Source organism: Ovis aries, chromosome X (assembly GCF_016772045.2).
Source record: "Ovis aries strain OAR_USU_Benz2616 breed Rambouillet chromosome X, ARS-UI_Ramb_v3.0, whole genome shotgun sequence".
Taxonomy (NCBI): Eukaryota; Metazoa; Chordata; class Mammalia; order Artiodactyla; family Bovidae; genus Ovis; species Ovis aries.
The window spans coordinates 49382993-49397633 of NC_056080.1; the positions used below are offsets into that span (position 1 = coordinate 49382993).

Genomic DNA, 14641 nt, shown 5'->3' on the forward strand with positions numbered 1-14641 from the left:
AAAGCAATCTGCAGATTCAACACAATCCTTATCAAACTACCAACAGTATTTTTCATAGAACTAGAACAAGTAATTTCACAATTTGTATGGAAATGCAAAAGACCCTGAATAGCCAAAGCAATCTGCAGAAAGAAGCATGGAATTGGAGGAATCAACCTTCGTGACTTCAGACTATACTGCAAAGCTACAGTCATCAAGATAGTATGGTCTGGTTCAAAAAGAGAAATATAGATTAATGGAATAAAATAGAAAGCTCAGAGAGAAATCCATGCACCTATGACACCTTATCTATGACAAAGGAAGCAAAAATATATAATGAAGAAAAGACAGTTCCTTCAACAAGTGGTGCTGGGAAAACTGGTCAACTATGTGCAAAAGAATGAAAGTAGAACACTTTCTAACACCATACACAAAAATAACCTCAAAATTCATTGAAGACCTAAACATAAAACCAGAAACTATAAAACTCTTAGAAGAAAACATAGGCAGAATGCTCTCTGACATAAATCACAGCAAGATTCTCTATGACCAACTTCCTAGAGTAATGGAAATAAAAACAAAAGAAGCAAATGGGACTTAATTAAAATTAAAAGCTTTTGCACAGCAAAGGAAATTATAAACAAGGGGGAAAGACAACTCTCAGGATGGGAGAAAATAATATCAAATGAAACAACTGATAAAGGATTAATCTCCAATATATACAAGCAGCCCATGCAGCTCAATACCAAAAAAACAAGCAACCCAATCAAAAAGTGGGCAAAAAAACCCCCTAAAACTAAAACAGACATTTCTCCAAGGAAGACATACAGATAGCTAAGATACACATGAAACGATGCCCAACATCACTCTTTATAAGAGAAAGGCAAATCAAAAGTAAAATAAGGTATCACCTCACACATGCCAGAATGGCCATCATCAAAAAAAAATCTATAAACAATAGATGATGGAAAAGGTGTGAAGAAAAGCATACCCTCTTGCCCTGTTTGTGGGAAAATAAATTGATACCGCCACTATGGAGAACATTACGAAGTTTCCTTGAAAACCTAGGAATAAAACTACCGTATGACCCAGAAACCTCACTACTGGGCATATACCCTGAGAAAAACATAACTGAAAAATACACAGGTATCCCAATGTTCATAGTAGCCATATTTACAATAGCCAGGACATGGAAGCAACCTACATGTCCATCAACAGATAAATGGATAAAGAAGTTGTGGTACATATATACAATGGAACATTACTCAGCCATAAAAAGGAACACATTTGAGTCAGTTCTAAGGAGGAGGATGAACCTAGAGCCTACTATATAGAGTGAGCGCTGCTGCTGCTGCTAAGTCGTTTCAGTCGTGTTCGACTCTGTGCAACCCCATAGACGGCAACTCACCAGACTCCTCTGTTCCTAGGATTCTCCAGGCAAGAATACTGGAGTGGGTTGCCATTTCCTTCTCCAATGCATGCATGCATGCTAAGTCACTTCAGTCGTGTCCAACTCTTTGCGACCTTATGGACAGCAGCCCACCAGGTTCCTTTGTCCACGAGATTCTCTAGGCAAGAATACTGGAGTGGGTTGCCATTTCCTTCTCCCATATAGAGTGAAGCAAGTTAGAAAAAAGAAAAAAAATATTGCATATTAATGCATATATATGGAATTTTGAAAGATGGTTTTGAGGAACCTATTTGCATTGGAGCAATGAAGATGCAGACATAAAGATCGGACTTGTGGACACAGTGGGGGAAGAAGAGGGTGGGACAAATTGAGAAAGAAGCCTGGAAACATATGCATTACCATATGTAAAATAGATAGCCAGTGGGAATTTGCTTTTATGATACAGGAAGCTCAAGACCAGTGCTCTGAGACAACCTAGAGAGGTGGGATGTATTGGAAGATGGGAGGGAGGTTCATGAGGGAGGGAGGACATATGTATACCTATGGTTGATTCATGTTGATGTATGGCAGAAACCAACAAAATATTGTAAAATATTTATCCTCCAATTAAAATTAATTAAAAAAGGAAAGATACTGTATGATATCACATATAAAGAATCTTAAAAAAAAATTACAGGGAAATACCTCATGGTCCAATGGTTAGGACTTGGTGGTTTCACTGGGAGTTCAACCCCTGATTGGGGAACTAGGTCCTGAAAGCCATGTGGCACAGCCAACTAATAATAATAATAATACAGACAAATGTTTATGCAAACAGAAAGAGATTCACAGATATAGAAAAAAAGGGGCTACCAAAGTTGAGTAGACAAACTATGGGTAAGGGATTAAGAGACATAAGCTACTATGTACAAAATAGTTAAGCAACAAGGATATATTGTACAGTACAGGAAATTATAGCTATTATCATATAATAACTTCTAATGGAGTATAATATGTAAAAACACTGGATCACTATGCTCTACACCTGAAATATATAATATTGTAAATCAACTATATTTTAAAAAAAATTTCAAAGATATTGTGCAGTGTGTAGTGCCATTGCCAGGCAACACCTGGACCCTAAAGAATGCTTTAGAGAGGGTAGTGCTACTTAGCCAGTAACCAGTCAACACTCCATTCTCTATCAGAATTATATTTGAGTTATGGGAGTTTTGAACTATTAGAAACGTTCAAGAATGCATCCCTTACATAAAATAGAACTATTCTTTATTTTTGGACTATAAGGGAAAGTGCAGTTCAAAGAAAGCCTAGCTGAAATAACAGGTAATTGTTTTGAGGAGGGGAGTGACATGGGCAGAACTATTTCTGTGATATTTACCTCCTTAATGAAAGGTAGATTGAAGAAGGAATAAGATAGGATTCAAAGAGATCAAAAAGGGAGCATAAGGAAAAATTTTGGTAAGTCATTAATGATACAATTGGATATATTTGAATATTGACTGGATATTGCAAGATATTAAAGAATTATTGTTAATTTTTAAATGCTTGATAATTATATTATGGTTATGATATTTTACAGTTTAGATGAGAGATAATGTGGGCCTAAACTCAGAGAATGATGAGGGGCAAGAGGCAGTGTTCTCTTATTCTGACTTCCTTTAAAATAGTATCAGAACAGGATGAGCATGAATAAACGCACCAAGTAGCAGCCATATTTTTACCTATAGTAGTTAACCAGACAGCCATCTATGGTCTCCTTGTTATACTATGATATTTTTCATTTCTCGATTTACAAACCCTCACCCCAACTCAGGCTTTGTTTGTGGTCCACATATTGCTTCAATCTGCTCCTCTAAGACATGTATTCTGTACTTTGACCCACTGTTTGACATGCTGCTAATGTAATCCATCCCTCATGAGTGGATTCACTTCACCTAGGTAAGGTAAGCAGTAGAATCCTGTTGGTGGAGGGGGAGGATATGGAGAAGTTGTCAAAAATGGCTCTGCTGAACTTTAAAATTCCTTGTCCTCTGAATCCCTCAAATCAACTTAAGCTCCTATTTTTCCCATATGTCCCACTTGTCCCTTACCCTGACTAGCTCCCTTCCTAGGTTAAAAAGGCAGAATCGCAGGAATCTCTTGGATAACAGAGATTCAATAACATTGAAAAAAGAGTTACAGCAAAAAGTATACAAAGAGGTTAGACTGGAAATTCCCTGGTGGTACAGCGTTTAGGACTTGTCGCTTTCACAATCAGAGCTCAGGTTCAATTTCTAGTTGGAAAATTAAGACTCTGCAAGTCTCGTTGTTCAGTCGCTAAGTTGTGTCCACCTCTTTGCAATCCCATGGACTGCAGCACACCAGGCTTCCCTGTCCTTATCTTCTGGAATTTGCTCAAGGTCATGTCCTGTAAGTCAGTGATGCCATTCAACCATTTCATCCTCTGTTGCCTCCTGCTCCTCCTGCCCTCAATCTTTCCCAACATCAATGTCTTTTCCAATGAGTTGGCTCTTTGTATCACGTGGCCAAAGTATTGGAACTTCAGCTTCAGCATCAGTCCTGTCAATGTATATTCAGGATTGATTTCCTTTAGGATTGACGGTTTGGTCTCCCTGCTGTCCAAGGGATTCACAAGAGTCTTCCCCAGCACCACAATTTGAAAGCATCAATTCTTTGGCATTTAGCCTTCTTTATACTTCGACTCTCACATCTGTACATGACTACTGGAAAAACCAAAGCTTTGACTATATGGACCTTCATTGGCAAAGTGATGATAATACAATGTCTAGCTTTGTCATAGCTTTCCTTCCAAGGAGCAATTGACTTTTAATTTCCTGGCTACAGTCACTGTTCACAGCGATTTTCGAGCACAAGAAAATAACATCTATCACCCTTTCTGCATTTTTCCTTACTATTTGCCATGGAGTGATGGGACCAGATGCCATAATCTTAGGTTTTTCAATGTTGAGTTTTAGCAAGCTATGGGGCATGGCCAAAAAAAGAAGAGGTTAAGTATAATATCATTTTTCTAGAAGTATATAGATTGTGGGTATAGATAAAGAAATAAACAGCCTAACAATATACATTAAGGGAAGATCAAGTTAACTTTTCAGGGACTTTCTGGATTCTATGCTTTAGGTCCTGAAGCCTAATAAAGCTGAAGTTCTGAATGTTAAATATAAAATGGAGACTACTTTGGCAACCTACTATCTTTTGCTAAATAAAGGCTACCTCCTAGACTTTGAGTATTTCCCAGGATAATGCTATGAATTCAAGGCCTTATGCTTGGCTAGTATTCAATCCACCGTTATTCACTGTATTGACAACCACATTATTCAGGAAGATCCAAAATGGAAAGTGACTGATGAAAGCATAGATCTTGAAGAACATATAGGCTAATCTTGTCTTGATGAGAGAAGATTTTGCAAGGTCCTGCTTGCAAACCCTCATGAGTTGTCCTTCTGTAAACCAAGTCTTCCCAGAGGTCCAACAATTCTTAACAAAAACACTACATAATAGGGCTTCATGTATTCTTCTTTTGCCATCACCACAAGACTTTAAAAGAAATGTTGGAAGGCTAATTTGCTTTGTATTGGTATTTGTCTGCTTTCTCTCTTTTTTTTTTTTAATTTTTACAATGTTATTTTGGTTTCTGCCGTACAACAATGTGAATCAGCAGCAATGATTATACATACATCCCCTCCCTTCTGAGTGTCTCTCCTCTTCCCCCATGCCATCCCTCCAAGTCATCACAGAATGGCAGACTGGGCTCCCTGTGCTACATAGCACTTCTCACTAGCTATTCATCTTACACAAGATAGTATATATTCATGTTACTTTCTCCATTCATCCCACTTTCTCCCTCCCCAACTGTGTGCACAAGTCCATTCTCTACATCTGCATCTCCATTCCTTCCCTGCAAATAGGTTCACCAATATAATCTTCTATATTCTATATGTATGTGTTAATATACAATACTTGTTTTCTTTTTCAGATTAACTTCACTCTGAATAACAGGCTTATTAGAACTGACTCAAATCCATTCATTTTTATGGTTGAGTAATATTCCATTGCATATATGTACCAAAACTTCTTTATCCATTCATCTGTTGATGGACATCTAGGTTGCTTCCATGGCCTGGATATTATTAACAGTGCTGCTATGAACACTGGGGTATATGTGTCTCTTTCAATTCTGGTTTTCTCAGGGTATATGCCAAGTAGTGGGATTGTTGGGTCATGTGGTAGTTCTATTCCTAGTTTTTTTAAGGAATCTTCATACCGTTCTCCATAATGTCTGAATCAGTTTACATTCCCACCAATGTGTAGGACGGTTCCCTTTTTTCCAGGCCCTCTCCAGCATTTATTGTTTATAGATTTTTTGATGATGGCCTTCTGACTGTGTAAGGTGAAACCTCATTGTAGCTTTGATTTGCATTTCTCTAATAATGAATGATGCTGAGCATACTTTCATGTGTTTATTTGCCATCTGAATTGTTTTAATAGTAACTACCTCAAAGAATGTCATCACATATTTCCTTCTATACATATCCCTTTCAAGTGTACCTGTTATGCTTAAGTGACTCCAACCCATAGCAATGATTCTCTGGCTTGTGACTGCTGTATTCTTCATTATACTTCCTTAAGAAAATAGACTATGCTTGAAAGCAGCTCTCAAGGTTTACCTTCCTGTTTCTTGCTTTACGACCTGAAAACTTTATAGGATAAGCATTCCATATCTACATATTACAATAGCAAATGCTTTTTGTGTACACTGAGAATTCTTTTGACATAGTCAAAATAATTTTAATAAGAATTTCAATATGCAGTCTGAATTCTTTCATATTTTGAATACAGTTATCATATGGTTTAAAAATAAACACAACTATCTGCCATATCTTCTCCTTATGCACATCATACTATACTTAAAGGTTCTGAGAAAGATTTAACATAAGAAGTGAATTTGTTTCCAGTCTCAGATTTTCAGAGCTTTTTAAGACTTATCACTAAGATGACTCCCCATTCTACTTTTCACTGAATACAATGACCACAGCTTTGAAAGCTCATCTGAGAATTGATCTAAAGCTGTGTTTTCAGATTTTTCCCTTTAAATCACCTCTTTTAATCTTCAATATTATGTGATGACCAGCTTTAAAATATTTTGTAGTCAGTATCATATGAGGGAAGTGGGCTTCTCTCATAGCTCAGTCAGTAAAGAATCTGCCTGTAATGCAGGAGACCTGGGTTCGATTCTTGGGTTGAGAACATCCCCTGGAGAAGGAAATGACAATCCTTTCCAGTATTCTTGCCTGGAAAATCCCATGGATGGAGGAGCCTGGTGGGCTATAGTCCATGGGGTCTCAAGAGTTGGACATGACTTAGTGACTAAACCACCACCACCAGTCAATATCACTTTTCAAAGAGAGAAAATACTTTACCCATTTACTACTTTAAAACTTCAGGCTGCTGCTTTCTAATATTTCTGAATACATGAAAAAGGTTGTGTGTGTGTATACTGAGTCATTTCAGTCATGTCTGACTCTGCGACCTCATGGACTGTAGACTACCAGGCTCTGCTATCCATGGGATTATCCCAACAAGAATATTGGAGTGGATTGCCATTTCCTACTCCAGGGGATCTTCCTGACCCAAGAATCAAACCTGCATCTCCTGCATTGGCAGGCAGATTCTTTACCATTTGAGCCACTTGGGAAGCCCAATGAAGAAAGTAAGGTATGAAAAAAAGTACAGACACTTGGGGATAATTTTCAGAGCAGTTTTAGTTTTCAGTCATTTCCCTCAAATGTTTAGAATTGTAATCAGACTTTAAGCCAATTTAAGTCAATAAAAAATAGTTATTTATTGATGTATCACCAAAGAGGATGGATAAAGACACCTAGCACCTTCAATTCTAGAAAGAAACCCAAAAAACGGTGGTCAATTTCACAAATATTTAAGCTCTTGAGCATTTGATGAGGATAGACAGGTCTTGGGAAGTGGAGGGTCAGATAAATCAATTGCTTAAAACAGCTCTGAGTTACAGTTTCTAAGAGGGAAGGCATGGCTAGAAAGAAATTGAAAGAACAAAATACTCCAGGCAACACAGCAGGTAGAAAGGAGAGAAAAGAGTATTGTCACAGTAATGAAATAAAACTCAGGCTGCTCCCAAACAGAAAGAAGAAAGCTGCTTTTGTACACAAGTCCCTTCTAGCTTTGTTCTGGTTTTAGACTAACCATTTTCATGCCAAGGTACACATGTATGCACATATACACATATATGTGCACATTCACTGCTTAAATAAAAAGTCATTTTAACCCTCTGAATCTCCAAACCTTTTCCAATAAGGACATCAGGTATTTGGGTATTAAAGAAAGGAGAGGTGGATGGAGTTGGATATTATTAGAAAGTTAGACCTAATCTAAACTTAGAGGGATCTCAAATTTTAATTCCCACCATCATAATAGCACCAGAAAATGAAGCACGATAAGAAAAGGAATTCATCAATTTATGCAAACTAATAAAATAGGTAATCATAAGGGACTGGGAGAAAGTACCAAGCAAAGTAGCAGCTACATCCAGGCAAAATGAGGTCAGAAATGTATACATGTAGGTATGTACATATGTATACGTGCATGTGTATGTATATGTGTATTAGGTATTTGATAATAAAATGAAACATTTTTTTCTTTCTCAAAGTATCAGATATTGTTTTCAGATAGAAAATTATTTTATTTAAATAACTATGTATTTATTACATATTAGAAAAATAAATACATAATGCATTCCAGTGGGCTGAATGATGTTTCCCTCAAAAGATATGTTCATGTCCTAATACTCAGGTTAGGAGATTCTCCTAGATTATTTGGGTAGGCCTTAAATTCAATAACAAATATTTTTATAAAAGGCACACAGAGAAGACACACACAGAAACACAGAGAAGAAATCAATATGAAGAAGCATACGGACATTGGAGTGCTGAGGCCACAAGTCAAAGAACATCTGCATCAGCCAGAAGGTGGAAAAGACAAGGAACAGATTCTATCTGTTCAAGGACTTACAACACCTTGATTTTGAAACTATGGCCTCTAGAACTGTAAATTTCTGTTGTTTTAAGCTACCCAATTTGCAGTAATTTGTTGTGGAAACCCTACGAAATTAACACCCCACATCAAACCCAAAATTATCCAGATTGTTTAGGACAAAACTAATATAAGTATTTATTTTTAACTGATCTAATTTTTAATGTATGTAAGTAATATTATTGATAAGGATATGGCAGAAATTGTGAAGGTGGCACATAAATAATTGAAGTTTGGGAGACAATATCACTGTCTAAATAAGAGATACTTACATGAAGCACCTTACAATTGGAAAACAAGTGATAGAGCCACATGAGTGACTGATACAGATAAATTGGTACTCCAGGAGCTCAGGACAGTAGAGATTAGTGAGAGTTGGGGTTATCAGTGAAAGTTTCATGGAAGAGATGAAAATGGAATTTGGGCCCTACAGAAAGTGTGAGATTTGGTAAATTAAACAGGCTGATTGAAGCACATTTCAAGGCAGAAATAAAAGGCGTCACTGAGAATGACTGAAAAATATATTATGCAATTAGATAATATTATATAAATATTGCTAATTCTCTCAAATGTATTAGTGTGGATGTAATCATATAGGAGAATGTCATTATTTGTAAATGATGCATGCTGAATTATTTAGGCTTGAAGTTTCTTGATGTTACTTTCAAAGAAAGAAATGAGAAAAAGAGAGAGAGGGAGAGAAACACAGAGAGGCTGAGAAAGAGAGAGAATATATGCAACTATGTGAGAATATTAACTATATTAAGAGAGAATGTTATGTGAGAATGTTAACTATATTAAGTTGGAAGGGGAAGATATGTATGATACCATATGAACCTGTTCATACACTTTGTCTAAGAAATCCTACTTCTGGGGAATAATCAGAAACTTTCAACAAAGGGCATGTGACAAGCAAGTGTTCATTCATTATATGGCACAGTGATGTATGAATTCAATTGAAAGCAAGTTGTGTGTACTAAGCGAGACACCCACCAGCCAATCCTACCTCATTACATAAACAAATCATGATTAAGCAAACTAGGAGGCTTCTGCTGACTAGGATGCTGCCAGAATTGCAGTTATAGAACACATGCTCTGGGCCTGGGACGTGGTTAGTATTCTGTGATCAAGTACCACAAATACTCTAACTTCACTAAAAGCAAGATATCTTGGAAATGGCAAGAAAGGAACAAAAAAAAAATGCTTAGATTATCTACTATTCAGAATTTTCTGTAAAAGCTGAATTGCATCAGCTTCAAAGTGACCTCAAATTCTGGAACCTTAGTATACTTAATGCATGGAAAAATATTTTTGGAATTGTGCTTAGGTGTACTGAGATTTCAAAATGAGGGAGCTATGTTTGCTTGACAATATTTCATTGAGTATAATATTTTTATTATGAGTTTAATAATTTTTATCTAACACTTATACTCAGCTTCCTGTTAGTAATTACTATGACAAAGCACCAGCAGCCAGCAGATGTTTTGTAACAATTAGCAACTATTGATTTGCTAATAGTTTCTAAATGGCAACAGCTACAAGTAAGGCAAATAGGACACTATATTGGGTTTGTGTGTGTGTGCTCAGTTGTGTCTGGCTCTTTGCAACCCAGGAACTGTAGCCCACCAAGCTCCTCTGTCCATAGAATTTTCCAGCCAACAATGCTGGAGCGGATTGCCATTTCCTACTCCTGGGAATCTTCTGGACCCAGGATCAAACCCTTGCATCTCTTGCTTTGGCAGGCAGATTCTTTACCACTAGCTCCACCTGGGAACTCAGGAACATTGAGTTTAATGTCATTAAAATAGTACAAGGAAGTACAAGTACAAGGAAGTCTCATCCATATGCACCATATAACAAACAAATTCAACTGTACACCAAAAACAAAGCATTTAATGTAAAAAGCAATTTTTTTTTCTAAAATATGACTTCTAAATGTCAACCAGATAATTTATCTTGTGACTTAATTAAAGAAACAGATCAGTTCTGGTTACACAAAACTGTATACTCAATTTTATAGGCAATTTAAGGGATTTTCAAGGATAATTGGACTGTATTTGGTTTTCACATATGCAATGACTTTAGAACTCAACCCTGAGGAAAATGGAACTTCCACATCTAACACAGAATGTTTATCTGTAAGAACCAGATAATCTGTTTTGAATCATTGTTCTGGGAGTGCCCAAGGTCACAACTTTCTTATTTGTAAAATAGGAACATTAAGAATACCTATCTGTGATGGTTCATTTTATGTGTCAACTTGGCTGGGCCAGGTGTCCAGATATTTGGTCAAACATTATTCTGAATGCTTCCATGAAGGTTTTTTTTTTTCTTTCTTTTTTTTTTTTTTTTCGGGGGAGTGTGAGATTAAGGCAGGAAAAGAAGGGGACAACAGAGGATGAGATGGTTGGATGGCATCACTGACTCAATGGACATGAGTTTGAGCAAGCTCTGGGAACTGGTAAAGGACAGGAAGGCCTGGCATGCTGCAGACCTTGGGGTCGCAGAGTTGGACACGACTGAGGGACTGTACTGAACTGAGATTAATATTAAAATCATTGAACTTTGAACAAAACAGATTACCCTCCATAGTGTTGTTTGGCCTCATCCAATCACTTGAAGGCTTTAATAAACAATGATCTCCTCCAAGGGAGAACAAATTTTTTCAGCAGTCTGCCTTTGGATTAGAACTATAATATAACACTTCTACGGCTCTCCAGCTTGCCAGTCTACCCCATCAAATTTTGGATTCACTAGAATTCCATAATCATGTTAGCCAGTTCCTTAAAGTTTTTCTCTCTCTGGGGTATAATGAAAGGAAACCCTTCTAAACTGATTTTAGAAGTGTAAATTGATGCAGTCGCTATAGAAAACAGTATGGAGGTTCTTAAAAAAACTAAAATTACAGTTACCATCAATCAGTTCAGTCACTCAGTCATGGCCGACTCTTTGCGACCCCATGAATGGCAGCATGCCAGGCCTCTCTGTCCATCACCAACTCCCGGAGTTGACTCAGACTCACGTCCATCGAGTCAGTGATGCCATCCAGCCATCTCATCCTCTGTCCTCCCCTTCTCCTCCTGCCCTCGATCTTTCCGAGAACCAGGGTCTTTTCAAATGAGTCAGCTCTTCTCATCGGGTGGCCATAGTATTGGAGTTTCAGCTTCAATATCAATCCTTTTTTTTTTTTTTTAGTTTTTTTTTTGTTTGTTTGTTTGTTTGTTTGTTTATTTTTTTATTTTTTTTTAAATTTTAAAATCTTTAATTCTTATATGCATTCCCAAACATGAACCCCCCTCCCACCTCCCTCCCCATAACATCTTTCTGGGTCATCCCCATGCACCAGCCCCAAGCATGCTGCATCCTGCGTCAGACATAGACTGGCGATTCAATTCACATGATAGTATACATGTTAGAATGGCATTCTCCCAAATCATCCCACCCTCTCCCTCTCCCTCTGAGTCCAAAAGTCCTTCTCCTTAAGGGTGGACTGCTTGGATCTCCTTGCTGTCCAAGGGACTCTCAAGAGTCTTCTCCAACACCACAGTTCAAAAGCATCAATTGTTCTGCAGTCAGCTTTCCTTATAGTCCAACTCTCACATCCATACATGACTACTCGAAAAACCTTTGTTGACAATGTCTCTGCTTTTGAATATGCTGTCTAAGTTGCTCATATAGTTCCTTCCAAGGAGTAAGCGTCTTTAAATTTCATGGCTGCAGTCACCATCTGCAGTGATTTTGGAACCCAAAAAATAAAGTCAGACACTGTTTCCATTGTTTCCCCATCTATTCGCCATGAAGTCATGGGACTAGATGCCATGATCTTAGTTTTCTGAATGTTGAGCTTTAAGCCAATTTTTTCTCTCTCCCCTTTCTCTTTCATCAAGAGGCTCTTTAGTTCTTCTTCACTTTCTGCCATAAGCGTGGTGTCATCTGCATATCTGAGGTTATTGATATTTCTCCTGGCAATCTTGATTCCAGCTTGTGCTTCTTCCAGTCCAGCGTTTCTCATGATGTAATCTGCGTATAAGTTAAATAAGCAGGATGACAATATACAGCCTTGAAATACTCCTTTTCCTATTTGGAACCAGTTTGTTGTTCCATGTCCAGTTCTAACTGTTGCTTCCTGACCTGCATACAGGTTTCTCAAGAGGCAGGTTAGGTGGTTTGGTATTCCCATCTCGTTCAGAGTTTGCCACAGTTTATTATGATCCACACAGTCAAAGGCTTTGGCATAATCAATAAAGCAGAAATAGATGTTTTTATTGAACTCTCATGCTTTTTCAATGATCCAGCAGATGTTGGCAATATGATCTCTGGTTCCTCTGCCTTTTCTAAAACCAGCTTGAACATCTGGAAGTTCATGGTTCATGTATTGCTGAAGCCTGGCTTGGAGAATTTTGAGGATTACTTCACTAGTGTGTGAGATGAGTGCAATTGTGTGGTAGTTTGAACATTCTTTGGCATTTACTTTCTTTGGAATTGGAATGAAAACTGACCTTTTCTAGTCCTGTGGCCACTGCTGTGTTTTCCAAATTTGCTGGCATCCTGGGTGCAGCACTTTCACAGCATCATCTTTTAGAATTTGAAACAGCTCAACTGGAATTTCATCACCTCCACTAGCTTTGTTCGTAGTGATGCTTTCTAAGGCCCACTTGACTTCACATTCCAGGATGTCTGGCTCTAGAATAGTGATCACATCATCATGATTATGTGGGTCATGAAGATCTTTTTGTACAGTTCTTCCGTGTTTTCTTGCCACCTCTTAATATCTTCTGCTTCTGTTAGGTCCATACCTTTTCTGTCCTTTATAGAGCCCGACTTTGCATGAAATGTTCCATTGGTATCTCTAATTTTCTTGAAGAGATCTCTAGTCTTTCCCATTTTGTTGTTTTTCTCTATTTCTTTGCATTGATCACTGAAGAAGGCTTTCTTATCTCTTTTTGTTATTCTTTGGAACTCTGCATTCAGATGCTTATATCTTTCCTTTTCTCTTTTGTTTTTGCCTCTCTTCTTTTTATAGCTATTTGTAAGGCCTCCCTAGAGCGCCATTTTGCTTTTTTGCATTTCTTTTCCATGGGGATGGTCTTGATCCCTATCTCTTGCACAATGTCTCGAACCTCATTCCATAGTTCATCAGGCACTCTATCAGATCTAGGCCCTTAAATCTATTTCTCACTTCCACTGTATAATCATAAAGGATTTGATTGAGGTCAGACCTGAATGGTCTAGCGGTTTTCCCTGTTTTCTTCTATTTAAGTCTGAATTTGGCAATAAGGAGTTCATGATCTGAGCCACAGTCAGCTCCTGGTCTTGTTTTTGTTGACTGTATAGAGTTTCTCCATCTTTGGCTGCAAAGAATATAATCAATCTGATTTCGGTGTTGACCATCTGGTGATGTCCATGTGTAGATTCTTCTCTTGAGTTGTTGGAAGAGGGTGTTTGCTATGACCAGTGCATTTTCGTGGCAAAACTCTATTAGTCTTTGCCCTGCTTCATTACGCATTCCAAGGCCAAATTTGCCTGTTACTCCTGTATTGGTTCCTTTCTTTCTGGCTTACTTCACTCTGTATAATAGGCTCCAGTTTCATCCACCTCATTAGAACTGATTCAAATGTATTCTTTCTAATGGCTGAGTAATACTCCATTGTGTATATGTAACACAGCTTTCTTATCCATTCATCTGCTGATGGATATCTAGGTTGGTTCCATGTCTTGGCTATTATAAACAGTGCTGTGATGAACATTGGGGTACACGTGTCTCTTTCAGTTATGGTTTCCTCAGTGTTTATGCCCAGCAGTGGGATTGCTGGGTCGTATGACAATTCTATTTCCAGTTTTTAAAGGAATTCTGACTGGCCTGAGATGGTACCTCACTGTGGTTTTGATTCGCATTTCTCTGATAATGAGTGATGTTGAGCATCTTTTCATGTGTTTGTTAGTCATCTGTATGTCTTCTTTGGATAAATGTCTGTTTAGTTCTGTGGCCCATTTTTTGATTGGGTCATTTATTTTCTGGAATTGAGCTGCAGGAGTTGCTTGTATATTTTTTAGATTAATTCTTTGTCAGTTGCTTCATTTGCTATTATTTTCTCTCATTCTGAAGGCTGTCTTTTCAGCTTGCTTAGAGTTTCCTTTGTAGTGCAGAAGCTTTTAATTTTAATTAGGTCC

General features: G+C 37.6%; 1 protein-coding gene across 2 annotated transcripts in view; it reads right to left on the minus strand.

The window, feature by feature from the left end:
• KLF8 (KLF transcription factor 8) overlaps positions 1-14641 on the minus strand; it is a 304726-nt gene that overhangs the window by 114217 nt on the left and 175868 nt on the right. The window lies entirely within an intron of this gene.